Raw genomic sequence first — 18,743 nt, forward strand, 5'->3', positions numbered from 1 at the left:
CTTGGAGCCCTATTCCAGTCCTCTATCTCATGAAACATGAGATTCTGACCTGAGCCAAAACCAAGAGTCAGATATTTATCCTACTGAGCCACCCAGGCACCCCTGGGCAACATTCTTTAAAATGAAACATATATCCTTATCTTCATCAAAATTTCTCTTAGGTTAAACACTTATTGATGATTCTTGCTAACCCAATCTTTATGAAACAGTTACAAAAGGGGGATTTTCTACCTGTTTCACTTCCCCCATATTTAACAGCATTGATAACTACTGTAAACAAGATCCACATCCTCCCTTCTCCCACATTTATCCTTAATCTATCATTGGTGTGGAAATAAGGACTCAAAGATTCTAATTTTTCCAATAGTTTATAATTAATTACTCTTCTTTGTTCTTTTTTTTTAAAGATTTTATTTATTTATTCATGAGACACACAGGGGGAGAGAGACAGCGACACAGGCCGAGGATCCTGTATGGAGCCCAGCGTGGGACTCAATCCTGGAATTCTAGGATCATGCCCTAAGCTGATGACAGAGGCTCAACCTCTGAGCCACCAGGTATCCCTTCTTTGTTCTTTGAGGCTCAAATCTTCCTTACCTTGGCAGGAGGGAGCATGTGACAGGTCTCATAATAGTTTCTAGTATTTTCTTAATTTCTAGCATAACAGGATGCTCCAGGCTTATCTTCTCTGCCGCAGCTCTGTATTAGCAACCCTTCAAGGAACCCTGGTTCCTTTTATTGGAGTGTGGTATTAGAAACCAACATCTGGGTGCTTGGTGTGCTCATCAACATGTATGTGTCTTTGTTTCTAAACTTTTTCTTTTTTTTTTTTTTCTTTTTTTTTAAATTTTTATTTATTTATGATAGTCACACAGAGAGAGAGAGAGAGAGAGGGAGGCAGAGACATAGGCAGAGGGAGAAGCAGGCCCCATGTACCGGGAGCCCGACGTGGGATTCGATCCCGGGTCTCCAAGATCGAGCTCCAGGCCAAAGGCAGGCGGTAAACCGCTGCGCCACCCAGGGATCCCATGTTTCTAAACTTTTTCAAAGGGCAAAGATAGGAAACATATGCATGTTTATAAAGTCATGCACATACATAAATTTATAAGCATATATAAATATATACATACCCAAATACATAGACACATACCTGAATATACACCTACACATTTCAGAAATCAAGAGTTCATTCCTGTCCTTCAATTGCTATCCATTCTCACATGGTTCATCCTTGCCTTCCCATATTTTATATTTTCATCTCCCTCTTTCCTCATTAAGAGCTCTGTTGCCACAATACCAGCACATTTACATACTTGCTCAACCAAGACTGTTTCACCCATACTACTATGAAAGCAAATCTACTTTATAAAAAGAAGATAAGTCTGGAACATCTTGCTATGCTAGAGAGTAAGAAAGTACTAAAAGAAATAAACTCTGCCCCAATCCCATTATGGTACCATAATCCATGTCAAATGGCATTGGAGGTTGAACTATACGCTTTTCAAATTTGAAGCAGAGTACTCAGCACACAGGCCCTTTGGTGCACACGAAAACAATTCATAAAAGTGATGCTTTTATTTCCACTAGTATAGCCACGTGTTGGAAGGGTTATCCTCTTTTATGCCCCAGTGATATTAAATTTCTCAAAGTAACTGGCACATACCATTTTTCATACTTCTCCATCTAGGAAGCCATTCCTTCTCTTCTTCACCTTCACTTCACCTTAGTTTTCCTTCTAAGCATTATCATCCTCCAAAATGGACCTGAGTTTATTCTATGTTTTTATGGCAACCTGTGCTGAGTTTTATCATAGTTTACATCACATCAAATGGAGACTAGCAGCAATATTTCTCTCAACATCTGGACTGGAATTACTTTCAAGACAGAGGTTAATTCCATTTATCCTTTTATTGTTGACCCCTGCATAGATTTCCACTCAGGTAATGATCTCAGGGTCATACAGTTGGGTCCTGGGTTAGGCTCCATGCTCAGCTCAGTCTGCTTGAGATCCTTTCCCTCTGCCCCTCCCCTGCTCATGCTTTTTCTCTCTCTCACTCTTTCAAATAAATAAATAAAATAATTTTTTTAAAAAGTCTCAGTAAATTAGTAACAGAAAAAGAATTCCTCTAATTTGATTAATGGTATCTACAAAAAAAATCTACAATTAACACTATTATTAGTAAAATATTAAATATTTCCACCTGCTTTTAAGGACAAGATGAAGATGTCTAGCATCACCACTTCTAGTCAACACTGTGTTGGAGGGGCTTATCAATGCAGTTAGCCTAGAAAAAGAAATAAAAGGTAGGGATTTTTTAAAAGATTTTATTTATTTATTCATGAGAGAAACAGAGAGAGAGGGAGGCAGAGACACAGGCAGAGGGAGAAGCAGGCTCCATGCAGGAAACCCAACATGGGACTCGATCCTGGGTCTCCAGGATCACACCCTGGGCCAAAGGCAGGCGCTAAACCACTGAGCCACCCAGGCTGCCCAAGGTAGGGAATTTTAAAAGAAGAACTAAAATTGAATTTATACATGGATAACTTGATTGCATGTGTAGAAAATTTGAATAGAGTCTACAAAAAACACTTAGGATTAATAAGCAAATTTCATGGGGGTGCTGAATTCAATGTCAATATATGTATAAAATAAATTGCATTTCTATATACTAGAGACAAAACATGAAAAATAAATTTGGCAGGCAGAGGAAGAGGGAAAAGTAGGCTCCCCGCTGAGCAGAGAGCCTGATGTGGGGCTCGATCCCAGTACCCTGGGAACATGACCTGAGCCCAAGGCAGACACTTAACTGACTGAGCCACCCAGGTGCCCCTCAAAAAAATTTTAAAATCTCATTTAAAATCCTATCATTACATATAAAATATCTATCAATAAAAATGAAAAATATATAAGGCTATTAAGCTAATAATCACAAACATGGAGAAATTAAAGACTTAAATAAATGTAAAGTGTATAGCAAATGTTAAGTTCCATATAATGCTTGTATGAGTCTAAATTTGTGCATTCTCAAATAAGGGAGATATTATATATATCCACACACACAAGTATATGTATATATACTTGTGTGTGTGTATATATAATGAAATATTATACAGCCATAAAAAGGATGAGATCATGCCATTTGAGACAACATGGATGAAGCTAAAGGGTATTATGCTAAGTAAAATAAGTCTAAGAAAGACTAATATCATGTGATTTCACTCATAAGTAGAATCTAAAAATAAATAAGTAAATTAATTCATTAATTAAACAATAAATAGAATCAGATCTGTAAATACAGAGAACAAATTAATGGTTGTCCAAAGGGAACAAGGTGGGATTTGGCCAAAATGGGTGAAGACGATTGGGAGATAAAGACTTCCAGTTATACAATGAGTTAGTCATGAGAATAAAAGGCATAACATAAGGAATGGAGTCAAGGATACTGTAATAGTGATGTATCAGGACAGATAGTTCACACTGTGGTAAACACAATGTAACGTATAAACTAGTTGCATCACTACATTGTACACCTGAAACTAATGTAACACTGTGTGTCCATTATATCAAATTTAAAATTTTTAAATGCAATAAATTTGTACATTCTCCTAGGAAAACTGTTTAGCAATAACTATTAACACTGTATATGCACATAATCTACAAACTAAGCACTTGCATTTTGAAGTAACAAGGACTTCAAAAGAAATGCAAATTTTTGTGCATCAAATATAATACACAAAATGTTCATTCATACCAATGTATTTGTAATAGCCCCAAAGTGGAAACATTACAAATGTCCTGGAGCTCCTGAGTGGCTCAGTCGGCTGAGTATCTGCCTTCGGCTCAGGTCATGATCCCAGAGTCCTGGAATAGAGTCCCGCATCAGGTGCCCTGGTCAGTGAAGAGCCTGCTTCTCCCTCTTCCTCAGTGTGCTCACTTTCTCTATCCCTTTTCTGAAATAAATAAATAAATAAATAAATAAATAAATAAATAAATAAATCTTTTTAAGAATATAAATGCCCATTTAAGTTGAATAACTAATAAACAATGGAATGTATTTGTATATAATTATTAATTATATATAGTTATAACAAAGAATACAACCTGCTAAACAAAACAAGGATGAATCTCAACGACATTTGCTGAGTGAAAGAGTTTTCAGAATAGTCTTTATGTAGACAAGCATACGAACTGGAAGGAGGCATGTGGGACCCTTCAATTCTGCTGGAAATGTTCTATATACAGCTCTAGGTAGTTGCTGCATAGGTAATACCTATGTTTTCAGTTCTTGATTATTCATTCCATGAGACTTAGAGCACTAGATCTTAAGATCCTGTTGTATTCTTAGTATCTAATTCATTGCCTGCCATATATCTTCCAAAGACATCTACTTTACATGTCACATATATATATGTGTATATATACATAAAACAATAAACATAAAAGATGATTGTGAGGAATAAATGTTATAACATTGATTATGAATATACAATCTAGTATAGTATCGGGAAATAGAATGGTTTTAAAAATACTATTTTCCTAGCAACACAAGCTCATCATATGCTTAACATGCAGGGGTTTACAGCAAACTGCCTCTTTCACTCTACAGCAGAATTCTCTGTGAGAAATGGACTGTGGTATATATCCCCTTTTAATAATATAAAGTCCTTGTTAAAGTATGATTCAGAGGTTTCGAGGAATTACCGAACCTAGTGGTCAAACAGTAAAAGCTTGAACAATGATGAGCTTTCCATTAAAGGTGAGCCAGAATGATCTGTTTTAATCATTGCAATACAATAATATCTGGGGCATAACAGTTGATTTTTTATCTTTGTTTTTAAAATAAATATAGTTAACAAGAGCTACAATATATAGTAGAAAATATTTCCAAACAGCTTAGGAGTAATGGTAGTCTAATTGGATTAGACAATTCAATCCTGAAGGGATTGAAAAATGAATTTGTAAGAGACTGATGTTCTCAAGCCATTACTGAGATTCTTTCTTTTTCTATTATAATTACTTCTAGGCATGAACTGTGTCTTCTCTGCATGAATCTAGGGCAAGGGAAGGTTACATCTAAAAGAAATAAGACAAAAAATAAATAAATAAAAAAAATAAAAGAAATAAGACAATTAGCATTAAAAGTAGCTAAAACTGAGGAGTAAGAGAGGTTCTTGTATTTCCCAATCAGAAGTAAATGGCATGATTCCAACATGAGCCTTAAATTGTAATTCACAGGGACAGACAGAAAATTATTAATATTGATTTGTGATTAACCCACTGCTCACATGAGCAACTCGCAGTATATTCTCTAGTGAGTAGCATCAGGAATATATTTATTTTATGATGGGAAATTATTTTCCTCCAGAATAGCTGGAGAGGTCAGCTAATCAAACATAAATTCAAATGGCTAATAAAAGAGTTGAGGGGTTTATAAGTATGCTGTGGGAAAAAGAGCCATTCTCAAGGATTTAGCCATTTATGAACATGACACTGTTGTTGGGTCACTTTTTAATACTATACAATGACTGCTCTTAAAAAAAAATCTAAGTGGACTTCAGGAAACATGTAGCACAGAGCTCTTATGACAACCACAATAGCTTGCCTAGATTATCCACATAATTGCCTTAACTCTCCAGTTTACATTGAGCAAGTAGTCATCTGTATGTGTATCTTCCAAAGGTATCTACTTTACATATGTCACATAAGAATGCAGAGGTGATCCCCCTGTTTTGATGTATCTCCAAATATTTTCCTTCTTTTGAGATTTTTTTACAAGTACATATTTATTTATTTTACTAATAAATCAATGATAAACCGATCCAAAACATAATCTGGGAAAGTTACTGCTGCTGCCCAAAGAAAAGAAATAGGATGTATTTTCATAAGATAACTAATTTCTACATTTTTTTTAAAAAAAGAGTTTTCACATTATGTAAATATATTGGAGTTTCCTCATTTGCAATGATCAGAATATCTTGCCTGTCGTAGAATCTATGAAGACAATAAATACCTTAAAAACATTTTCAAAAGGTATATAGCCTCCCTAGCCAGTTACAATTCAAAGGAGGAAGGACTGGGAACCTTCTTAGCAGATGGGATGGTGTAATGTGTCTGGGGCTGGGGATTTGCATGAATATGAATTACAAATAGCACAGATAATATGGTGTTCAAGAGCTGTTACAAATCTTGAATGTCAAAGTCATTTAGCTGACATTTGGAGGGACATAATTACCTTAAGAACATGGAAATGGGTTGGTCTAAATTGCATGGGCAGAGAATCACAGGACACACAATGGCATTGCTTTGGCAATAATTGTGACAAGTGGGCATGGCCAAGGAAGCCAAGAATGGCACACATTAATGCAGTGACATTTTTTCAATGCATGCTGCCCTTTCAGAAATATGCATATGAGGACTAAATAACCTCTGACCCATTATAAAATAACAGGAGACCAAAAAAAAAAAAAAAAACTACCATAAGTCCTATTACTAGCAGTCCAAAGAAAAGAATTCATTCACATTTTCTACACACAGTTTTACATATTTCAAACATTTAAAATATATGTAACATTACTAGACTTCAAAGTTTCATCATTTGTAGTAGGCTTACTTTTAAGTCACTAATGGTACCTGAATTATTTGCATTGAAAAGATTGACAGCTCCTGATTATAGAATATGATGCTGTTGGGATGCCTGGGTGGCTCAGAGGTTGAGCATCTCCTTTGGCTCAGTGTATGATCGTAGGGGCCGGGATCAAGTTCCACATCGGGCTTCTTGCAGGGATCTTGCTTCCCCCTCTATAGGTCTCTGCCTCTCTCTCTCTGTGTGTCTCTCATGAATAAATAAACAAAATCTTTTAAAAAATAATATGATGATGTTAACTAAAATAATTTCCTATATTAACATAAATTATCAATAAAAATCAATATGTGATTGTAAAGGAAAAATATGTTCCACCAGTTTCTCATTTATTTAAGTATATATATTTTTAAAAAGATGGTTGAAATGTGAGATCCTAAGAAAGTGTGGCAGTCATATACACAATTATGTCAGTTCATGTAATTTATTACATGTGAAATGGACCCACAAGACAGCATATCTTACTCTCTAATTTTTGTTATTGGTCTAGAACTTCAGTACCAACGATGATATCAGAGGACACCGCAAGAAAGTAATGCTACATTAACATTTCATCAGAAAATTCACATACCATTTCTGAACTACTGATTAAAATTCAACATTAGTAATGTAATGAACAATTTAGTATCTACCCACTAAAAGGATATTTGTGAATTCTAATTAATATTTCATTTTCAGAAGTGAATGAGACACTTGATTTCTTTAACAGATCAATATCCTAGGCTGTAATAACATTTGGAGCCCAGCAAGTAGACTTCAATTTACACTTCTGTTTACCTCCATTCTGATGTCAGCTCTGATGAACCACAGCCTCCTTGATCACCAATTTGTTCTATCTTCAATGACACTTGTGGTGTATCCCACACCATTTAATATTTATTCATGCCTGTATTGTTTGCTAATCTTTCATATACATCAGAATTTCTTCCTTAGTGGAATTATATAAATTATTTATGGAATAATTAATATTATATTAAGGATATAATAATTATTGATAGAATTGTTGATAGGTTAAAAAAAACAATGACTGCTGATTGGTAATGAAAACAACAAACAACAAGCCTATTGTATGCTACAGACAGTATTAAAATGTGGAATAAAAAGACAAATATTAGGTAGTTCCTTCTACAGTGAAGATCCACAGATTGTGGAAAAGTCAGAAAGCAGACAGATGGATTCAGAGAAGTCAGAATGATTGGCAGACTTGATGACAATTACTACAACAGAAAAATATTGTTAGAGCAAGTAATGTGGAAGATCCAAGGAGTTTCCGTTCATGAAAGGAATAAAACCACTCCTCATAGAGAAACCTATTTGTTAATCATAAAATATTTCAAGGTCAAATTTCAAGAATAATTCAATATCTCACAAAATTAAATTGACATACTTTTTGAAGGAATGATGTAAATAAAGTCAATATTAGGTTAATATGTAATTTGAGTTGATACAATATTAAATTCATTATAAGATATTTATTGTAAGGAATTCTGGCCTAAAAAAATGACTCTGAAATACAATCATCAGAATCAAAGCTGGCTCCTTCATCGATGAACAAATACTGCAGCCATAGCTATTCTCCCCATAAATCTTCACAAGCATGAGTATTAATGCTTTTATATCATTCTAATTCAGTTATTCAACAGATGGTTATTCAGGGCATACTGTGCTCATGACACCATTCTAAGTGCAGGTGATAGATATAGCAGAGAAGAGGCAGGTGAGATTCTTTTTCTCAGGGATCTTGCAGTTGGCTTGTATGGATTTATCATAATTAATTCTTTAACTCACTATTTTTAAAGATTTTACTTATTCATTCATGAGAGACACAGAGAGAGAGGTAGAGACACAGGCAGAGGAAGAAGCAGGCTCCATGCAGGGAGCCCGATGCAGGACTTGATCCCAGGACCCCAGGATCACGACCTAAGCCAAAGGCAGACGTTCAACCACTGAGCCACCCAGGTGCCCCTAATTCACTGTTTAAATACCTATTCATTATTTATCACTAGAATAAGAAAGCACAATGAAAGCTGTATGTAATATGTCATCATATACTTGATTATTTCCAATGATAGAGTTCTTGAAATGTCATGTCAAAAATAAGCATGTGCAGTTTATATTTTTGATACACAATGCAAATTTTCTTTAAAGAAGAATTTCAGGATGCCTGAGTGGCTCAGCAGTTAAAATGCCTGCATTCATTCAGCTCAGGGCATGATCCTGGAGTCCCGGATCAAGTCCCACATTGGGCTCCCTGCATGGGGCCTGCTTCTCCCTCTGCCTGTGTCTCTGCCTCTCTCTCTGTCTCTGTGTCTCTCATGAACAAATAAATAAAATCTTCAAAAATAAAGAAAAATAAATAAATAAAAATAAAAAAGAATTTCGTGAGTATCCACATGCCCACCTGCTGTGTATAAATGTGGGCAGTATTACATACTCAAAGATACAAAGGTCAAAAGCCTTTTCTGATTCAATAGTAAAAAAATAAAAAAATAAATAAATAAAAAAAATAGTAAAAAAATGCAACATTTGAAATAGTCAATAAATTTTATTGATTTTAAGATTATGTATATTTTTTCTTAAATTCATTGAAAATATGTATTTCTATTATTTAAACTTCCTGTGCAAAACATTTGCCTGTTAGTCAGTTGATGGTATCTTTTATGGATTTATAAGTGCAATTTTATAGTTTAGATTTTAATTTTTATAAATATTCTTCTTTTAATAAAATGGCTGTGTGCTAGAAAAGTACTTTCCTATTTATGTCAATCATCTACCTTTTTTTAATAGGGGTTTATATTTTACATTAACTACTTTAATCCATTTTATCTACTATTCTTCTGATTCAATGTATAAGATAAATATCTAACTTGATTTTCTCCCCTATAGTTATCACCAGCATAGTAGCAGCAGCATCATAAACTTCTCTCTTTATTTCTATCATATATATATATTTTTCTATTTCATGTCTTACTGCATTTGGTAGAACTTTTAACACAATGTTCATAGCAGTAGTGATAGCAACCATTCTGGCCTCATTATGATTTGAACAGAAAGTACTAGAGTGTTCCCTTTTTAACTGTGATATTAGTTTTTGACTTAAATATGCATTTTAAATAAAGTTAAGGAAATACTCTTCTGTTGCCAAAATTTTATTTTTATCAGAAACAAGTATTAAGTTTTCTTAAATGTCTTTTAAAATTTACTAAGAACTCCATGATATTTCTTACTTTTACTTATTATAGAATATATTGTTAATGTTCTTAACATCAAGATCCCAGTTGTGTTTCTTTTTCAATTTTTTTTATTTCTTTCCCATTTGTGTTTCTAAAGAAATTCTTGATTAGAATATAATACATTTTATTAAGCTACTGGAATTTACTAGTATTTTACTTTGAATTTTTGCAGCTATATTCCTACATGAAATTGATCTATAATTTGTTTTTTATGTGCTACCTTTGTTAGGTTTCGGGATTAAGAGATTTTAGAGTCTCATACAATAAATTTGAAAGAATTCAGTATTTCTCTGTGTCTGGTACAATTTAGAATGCTACTGGTTTCCATTGGTTTTACATCACTGTCTGAACTTTAGTATATCTTGCTATTTATAGATGAGAAATTTTATCAAAAGTAGAAAGATGTCTGAAAGTATTTGGTGGATCAGTGAAACTACATGATCTCCTTCTATGACAGAACACAACTAGGACTAGGATTATCCTAATTTTTCAGACAAGTTTTTAATAATCATAAATGTTAAGTTTATCAGGGTGTCCAAATCTCTCATCAAATATTAAGGAGGACATTTGGACTCCAAAGAAATCTTCCATACTTAAAAAATTGCTTATTAGGGCAAAACGTTTTCAAAAATAAAATAAAAACATGTGCAATATTCTTTTGTATGGCAGAGAGTTTAGCCTCAGGTAATCAAACATCATAAATACAGTTATATAGTTATATAAAATTTTTGTTTATATTGGGTTAGAATGTTTCTCTATCTCTTTCTTAAGAATGTATCTCTTTAATGTAGAACTAGACTCCAAATAAGACATCATAAACACACAGCATAGATTTTTTTACCTACCTTTCCATACCAACATAATATTTGCTATTGGTTTCATTTGCTTACTATTTATTTAACTTCCTGTACTCAGTAGTATGATACTTCCAGTCTGGAGTTATATGAAATGGGTCTCTTTTTTTCTTAAAAAGTAATAGTTTTACCATATTCCTTTGAAATAACTGATGTGATTTCTGCATCCAAATTAATTATTTTCCAGAAGTTAATTGCTGTGAATATATAATTAATGAACTAATATGAAGGTGAGGTATTGCTTAAGTAGTTGGCAGAATGTCTTTAAAATTAATAATCTGTTTCTCCAACTATTTGCACTTATTTCAAGGTGCAACTTTCTTATTAATGCCTCTAACTCTCAGATAACAGATAACCCATGGAAAAGGCTCTTACTGGATGCTGACTGAGGCATGACCAACTTAATTAGAAAAGAGGAAACACGATGCTGTTGGATTTGTGAGAACACAACATTTTCAGGGTTGAAACTGGTGAGAGACTTTCAAACTTGTGAGGGACGCACAATGTTGCATTCTTTGTCCCGCGGGTCATGGGTTGCCCGCACATGTCCGCGCGTATGTTCATGCGTACATAACTGACGTCACTTGGCTCAGTGAACAATGCCAAGTTATCAAAGCATCCATGAGAACCTCGTCTATGCAATTCACTCAGTTATTTCCCTTTTGTATGTATTCCCTTGGCATTTCCCTCAATTTAAAAAAAAATAGAATGGTTTTAATTTTCTTACTTTGGAATTTCTCCCCTTTGACTTGGTCGAGGCAATTAATTCCTTTCATGTCTTTTGAGTCTCAGTTTCTTCATATTAAATAGCTTCCATGGATTCTATGGTTTCCAGGATCTGGAACCCTGTGTAACATACCAGAATTTGTAGATGATAAAAGATATTGGCATTGTAGTTTATATTAATGACCTGAAGACAAATTCAGGTTTTTTTTAAAACTTACTTGCATTTATTCATAGCTAACTTATTTAAGTCCTCTAACTCTGAGTATCTTCATATGGAAAATAATTATGTTAATAGACTCAACCTCATAGATTGTGGGAAATTTTTAAAAGATAGGTTTTCACATACTTTCATATTACATAGCATATGGAGGGTGGTCAATTATTGTTATCACTTGTCTTCCTTCCCAGTGAGGGGGATGCTCTTAATCAAGTACTACTATCAGTGATGTCATTGTATCCTATATAAAGTATCTTTTTGGAAAAGGAAGCCACAGATATGTAATCTGTATCATTATTTTTTAGTTAAATTTTATTCATTGTCATAAAATTTCCTGTGTGCATAATTTTCTTAAACATTTGACTCCATATTTTAATATACACATGCTTACTAGATTGTAAGATTACTAGAATGTCATAGGCATAGTGTGGCTGATTTTGAGTGAGTCCTTTTGATAACCTTTCCATCTTGCAAAGCTAAAATAATGAGTACTGAATTAACATTAAGTGGCTTTTCAGTGGCTGAATGATTATTCAGTGAGTCATTGCAACCAAGTGAAGTCCACATGGAAGAATAACTCTGATCTAACTTTAACTATTAAAACTATGTCAAAATTTTGAATAGAGAGGGTAGATATGTGAACCGAATTCACAAGTGACATAGAACTGGATATAGAGTCTAGAAAATAATAGTTTAGATTTGGAAGGGATCTTATAAGGACATAAAAATTGACAAAAGTGAACAAGTGAAATATAACAGAAACAATCAAACACCAAAAGCAGAATTATAAGGCAAAAGAAATTTGAGGGCAGTGATTTCTCTATTTGCTATATGTGTAAAGAATCCAGATTTGGAGATGAGGCTGCTAAAAAACTACACAATCTTAGGATTTATTTTAATTAAAGAATGGGATTCAAAAAGTAGTGACAGAAGTCTTACATTATTCTCTAATGGGGTAAGCACACTTAAAGAACTGGACACAATTCTGGGTACCACAATTTAAACAGCAAATTGACCTGAGGGATAATTTTGGATAGATATCAACAGAATAAGCATAGTCCTGGAAATGGGAAAATGGGATAGTTAAAAAAAAATATATGTATGTGTGTTTGTATGTATATGTATATAATCATGGAATATTCTTGAAGAAAGAATGTATGTGTGTATAATATATTTATATATATATAAAATATATATTTTATATATTTATGTATATAGATATACATGTATGCATGTATGTATATAAAAATATATATATATATATATATATATATAATCACGGAATATTCGTGGAGAGGAAAGAATACAGGGATTAGTGGGGGCAGGTGGCAGCTACAATGCCATCCTGGTTCAAGCTGGTCTAATCCTTTGTCACTCTGTAAATGACATCACGGAGCAAAAGCTATGAAGAGACTTAATCTGTTTCTGTGGCTGAAATTTAAATGTTGTACCTACAATAAGGGGGGAAAATTCCCTGCTTCATTGCCTGAATCCGATTAGCTCAGATATCTGTATCTGATAGCTGGATAACTATTTAATAAACCATTCTTTTAAGAATGCCTCCAGGAGGGATCCCTGGGTGGCACAGAGGTTTGGCGCCTGCCTTTGGCCCAGGGCGCGATCCTGGAGATCCGGGATCGAATCCCACGTCGGGCTCCCGGTGCATGGAGCCTGCTTCTCCCTCTGCCTGTGTCTCTGCCTCTCTCTCTCTCTGTGACTATCATAAATAAATAAAAATTAAAAAAAAAAAAAGAATGCCTCCAGGATATTTTTGAGAATATTGTAACATACAATGTTCTTACCTAATATGAAGCCCCACCAGAGACATGTCTTCATTATTACTGACAGAAAAACTTTGATCCTTCATCAGGAGAACTTTTCTTAATTGGATAATAAAAACTCTGTAACTAATCATATTTGCCTTTTCCTTTCTATTGTTTGCAAACACAGAATTCACTCAGTCATTCATTTGTTCTATGTGGAATTATTATAAATACCCAGCACAGCTGAGAAACTGTTCTGCTGTAGGTATTGGAGATGCATCGGTGAAAATGACAGGCAAGGAATATTTTCTTGCAATTTCCATTCTTGTGGACCTGGAAAGTAGAAAGATGAAACAAACAAGTAAAGAAGACCTGAGCAAAATAATGTCACTAAAGGTAATCTGAAGGAAATTAAATACGTTGACATGATTCAGAGAATCTGGCATTTTAGGTGAGAATTGAGCCCTGACTAATTCAAGGCAACTGCCAAAGCTCTGGGACCAGAGCATCTAAACAAAGCAAACGGCAAGAACGAATGTCCCAAGGAAGGCAGCAATCTAAACCATTATGAAAAAATGGGAGGAGAAGGAAGAGGCCACAAAAGTGGCTGGACTTAGTGTGCACTGCAATCAGGTGGGCAGGAAGAGACCATGCCAGGACTATAATATGAAGTAATTAGGACTGTATTTCTCGTGAGAGAAGTCATCTGATGGTCTTAAACAAGGGACAGCATGATCTATCTCTTGTTTTTAAAATCATCAATCACCCTATAACGTTGTCAACTCTTTAGAAATCTCGGATATATGTATGTAAGCATGATCAGTCTTAGTTTCTCCATCTTGATCTCCTGTTCTGATTTCCTTGTTCTCTAGTCTTGTCAGTTTATTATTAAAATCTCTCCCTCTCTCTCTTTCTCCACACACACACACAACACATATTCACTTATATATGTATATATATGTTTATACATGCAAACACACTAAATATATGTCACTGTTGGCATCCTCATTTGTTTTAGCTCAGAATGACCACCCAAAATGATGTGGCTTTCCACTTACTGTCACACATTGGGTATAGAAATATTAGGATCCTGTGATATGAGTCCTACCTCTCTGGGTATAGCATGCAACCAACTCCCGTGGGACTTGCCACCCTCTCTGTTTCTCTGCCAGGGAGCACTTCTGAGGTACCCATTACCGCCTAGACCATCACCCCCCTCCAGTATATCCCCATACATCCCCACCTACCTCATTCCCTTACATAATACAGCTTTTCCACTGGCATCTTAAAGATGCCCTCCCTTTCTTCTCTTGCTAGTGAATCAAACAGAACCCCTTCAATTGGCTTTGATTTCCTGAAACAGTCTTTTTCAGGTTGCTCTTACTGTTCAGGCAAAGATTCTCAGAGCCTGGCTTACTCAAAGGTGAGGGAATAGAGAAGTAAATAAAGATCACATAAAAACTATTACTTCAATAACATATTGTGTTGCGATGCCTGGATGGCTCAGTCTGTTAAGTGTCTGCCTTCTGCTCAGGTCATCATCCTGGGTCCTGGGATCCAGCTCTGAGTCGAGTCAGGCTAGTTGCGCAGTAGGGAGACTGCTTCTTTCTCTCTCCCCCATCCCTTGCTCTTTATCTCAAATAAATAAATAAATAAAATCTTTATAAAAAACCCACATTATATCTTTTACAAATTATTTCTGTTTGAAAGTATGGTTTTATTCCAAAAATCCTATGAAAATTGTGGCAGCATGTCACTAACAAATCACAAATATTGCCTTCTGAATTTTCTTCCTGTCAAATTCATTTTTATTATAAGTGTCATTTGCCTAAGAAAAAAAATGTAAAAAATTATGTAAAAACACATACGGACAGATTAGTGAAGAAACTATAGAACATATAGACTATTTTGAGGACCCAGGAGCAAAAGGAATAAAACTAATCCACAGTTAAGGTAATGAATGTAAAATCCTGATGTTTTAGAGTTTTAGAGGAGATTGTAATTTGCAATTTCTGCCTTTTGTCTCTGTTTCTATGATTATATAACCAGTATCTGTGGTTCTCTGAATATTCCAGGGGCCCATCTATAAGTGGGTCAACCATCCTGTAATAGATCAATTATTTTTAATAATGATTAGATGAAACCAAGAGAAATGTTCAAAATATTTAATAGCAGTAAGAGAGCTGCACTAATCAGTTGGACAGATATGAAAAACAGATTCCTGTAACACTTGGCTTTAACCCAGTGCTTGTTAGATGGCAAGAAGGTATGCAGGGGCCTGAGAAAGGAGCTTAAATGTGTCTGGGCTCTGAGAACTATTTGCCTATTGATGGAGAAGTGTTACAGTGTTTTAGCAACTAATAGAAGCTCTACTGGTATGTAGCAGCTATGAGACCTGTATGTAAACCACATAAATACCAATTGGTGAGCTAGGAAGTTGGGTCAAATAAATTCAAGAAGTGTTTTTTTTTTAAATAAATAAATAAATAAAAATTAAAAAGTTAAAAAAAGAAGTGTTTTTTCTTTCTATGCTGAAGACTGAAAAATGACATTAATTATCTATGTTACTGATGATATATAAAGGACATAATTTGAAATTCAGTGTAAGCATTATTTTAACAGTTTTATATTAAATACCACCTGTTCACGAAAACCTTCCTGATCTCCTTATTAACCATGAATAGGTTTCCCAACCCTTCCTGTTAGCTTCTTTTCCATCCCTGTGTCTATTTCCTTCATACTGCAATTGCACAACTTGCAATGCTTTTAATTCATGCATCTGTTTGTTTAACTGCCAGAATTTGGGACTTAGTTTTTTACTTGTTCTCTCTCTCAACTCTGTTTCCCTCTTTCACTCTCTCTGCCACTCCCTCTCTTGCTTGCTCTAGCTCTCACTTTCACTCTCACTCTGTGTGTGTATATATGTATGTGTGTGTGTGTGCACTGGTTCTTTTACTAGAATACAAGCTTCTTGAGACCAGGACCATTTTTGCACTGTACAAATCAGTATTCCCTTTGTATTCACAGTGCCTGGCACATAGATGATCAATAATTTGTTGAATAAAATAATGATCCTAGGTCATTAACCAAAATTAATCACTCCATATTCTGTATTTCCATTTCTTTGGTCATTTACCTCCATTTTAGTAATTCACGATTTGTGCCATTTATTGAAGAATTGAGTTCCTTGGAAATAGGAGGCACACCTCATTTCTTTGTGTGTCATTTCATTACCCAATGCCAAATCCATAGACAGAATTATTAAATGTTAGTCGAAATAAGGATGGAAGACAGAGAATGCTACTTCTATTACTTTCGTAAAACAAATACATGATTATTTGGCCAGACACTGAGATACTTAACTACTCAGAGACTGGATCTCAGTCTCAAAACATTGGGTTTATTCCAGGATCATATGAGTTACAATGAAAAAAGAAGAAAGGAATGCAAACTATTTCTGCCTGAAAGCAGTCTCACTGTAAAGTCCTATGAAAAATCTAGCAACAAGTAATGACAAATCACAAACATTGCTGTCTGAGTTTCTCTAATTAGATAATTTAAATACTTTGTATTAGGAGACAAAGAAGGAATATCATGATCTAAGTCTGATGTTTCTTCCAACTTCTGAAAAGCTGAGGAATTGATTAGTCTAAGGAACTTACAAATAGCTTAAATTTTGCTCCACCTCAGAGAACCAAAGATTTGGGACACATAGAAGGATTATGTTGAAATTTTTAACAAGTTGACACAATTGCAGCATCCACAACAATGAAGATGATGAGTTGGTGAAAGTTCTACACTGAGGTGAATGCTGGCAGGGAGAGGGGTCCTGTGGCTTGTTCAGTGCTATTATCACATGCTGGCTTAGGCCAAGTGGTGGCAGCTGGTTCTTTGCACTTCAGCTGAGATGTTAGTTTTATTCATATCAAATTATCCACATTCTTTGAGAATAATCTGGAAGGATAATAAGCAATACCATTTTTGCCTTTTAATAAAAAAATTACATGCTTTTCATGATATAGCATATACCATGACTATAGAATCATAGACACGTGTGTGCCTTGAAAACTCAAAGGTTGCCAGATTTAACAAATGAAGCTATAGGATTTCTCGGTAAGTTTGCCTATCAATAGGCGACATTTTTTGTTAAGTATAAGTATGCCCCATGGAACATATTTACACTAAAAAAAACACTGTTGTTTATTTGAAATTCAAATTTATCTGGGAGTCTAGTGTTTTACCTGGCAACTCTACCTTAAATTCAAATTCCAATTTTTCTATTGGCTATCTTTTGATAGTTATCTATAACCTCTCTGAGCCTTACTTATCTGGAGAACTAGAATGAACCAATCCATCTTGCATGGTTTTTGAAATAATTTAACAAGACTTTGTTGTGTCTTTCGGCACAGATGCCAGATCAGAAGTAAACTCTAGCATATCTCTTAACATAAAGGAAAGTATTAGTTAAGATAAGGTTAAGCCAGTATTATGTAATGTCCAACTCTCAGTCTCATAACATGAAAAGAGTTTATTTCTCATGCCTGCAGTACTACTTTGGATTCTTTGTATCCTCTGTAATACAGACTGCTTGGATCTTGTAGCCCTGCCATTTCCGTAGGGAGCCTCCTTCTTAAGTGTCAGGCACAAGTGAGAAAGATATAAGGATTGTGTCAATAATTAAATGCTCCAGCCTGGAAGTAATATGCTTCACTTTCATATATAATCCATAGACAAAACTCATCACATAGCTCTACTTAGCTACAAGGTAAACCCCATGCCTGGGGAAAGAGGGTAACAAGAGTGGGTGATCCTAGAAGACTTCACCATAACATTTATCATGCTATTGGTAGGTAGAAGCTAGACAGGAGCAGTGGAAGGAATGCCCAGAGGCAGAGCCCCAAGTCCCTGAAGGGAAATGATAGAGATGTGAGCTGGAGGCAAGGACAGTGATAAATAAACTACACATTAAAAGCCTGGGGGCTCATTCTCTCTTCCACGTCATTAACCGTAAAAGTTAGAGCATCCAGTTTGCACTACCCCAAAGTATTTACCCCAAAGATACAGATGAAGTGAAACACCGGGACACCTGCACCCCAATGTTCATAGCAGCAATGTCCATAATAGACAAACTATGAAAGGATCCATGATGTCCATCGAAAGATGAATGGATAAGAAGATGTGGTCTATGTATACAATGGAATATTACTCAGCCATCAGAAAAGGTAAATACCCACCATTTGCTTTGACGTGTATGGACCTAGAGGGTATTATGCTGAGTGAAGTAAATCAATTGGAGAAGGACAATCATC

At 34.8% G+C, this 18,743-nt stretch overlaps 1 long non-coding RNA gene across 1 annotated transcript in view; it reads right to left on the bottom strand.

Moving 5' to 3' along the window:
• Positions 1 to 905: 905 nt before the first annotated feature.
• LOC140641454 (uncharacterized) overlaps positions 906 to 18,743 on the bottom strand; it is a 52,937-nt gene continuing 35,099 nt past the window's right edge. The window contains exons 2-5 of the long non-coding RNA XR_012037966.1: positions 13,474 to 13,767; positions 11,456 to 11,574; positions 6,632 to 6,833; positions 906 to 3,951 (exon numbers count right to left, since the gene is read on the bottom strand). This is a non-coding gene — a long non-coding RNA (uncharacterized lncRNA). The remainder of the gene's footprint in view (positions 3,952 to 6,631; positions 6,834 to 11,455; positions 11,575 to 13,473; positions 13,768 to 18,743) is intronic.

The sequence above is a fragment of the Canis lupus genome, chromosome 10 (genome assembly GCF_048164855.1).
Source record: "Canis lupus baileyi chromosome 10, mCanLup2.hap1, whole genome shotgun sequence".
Lineage (NCBI taxonomy): Eukaryota > Metazoa > Chordata > Mammalia > Carnivora > Canidae > Canis > Canis lupus.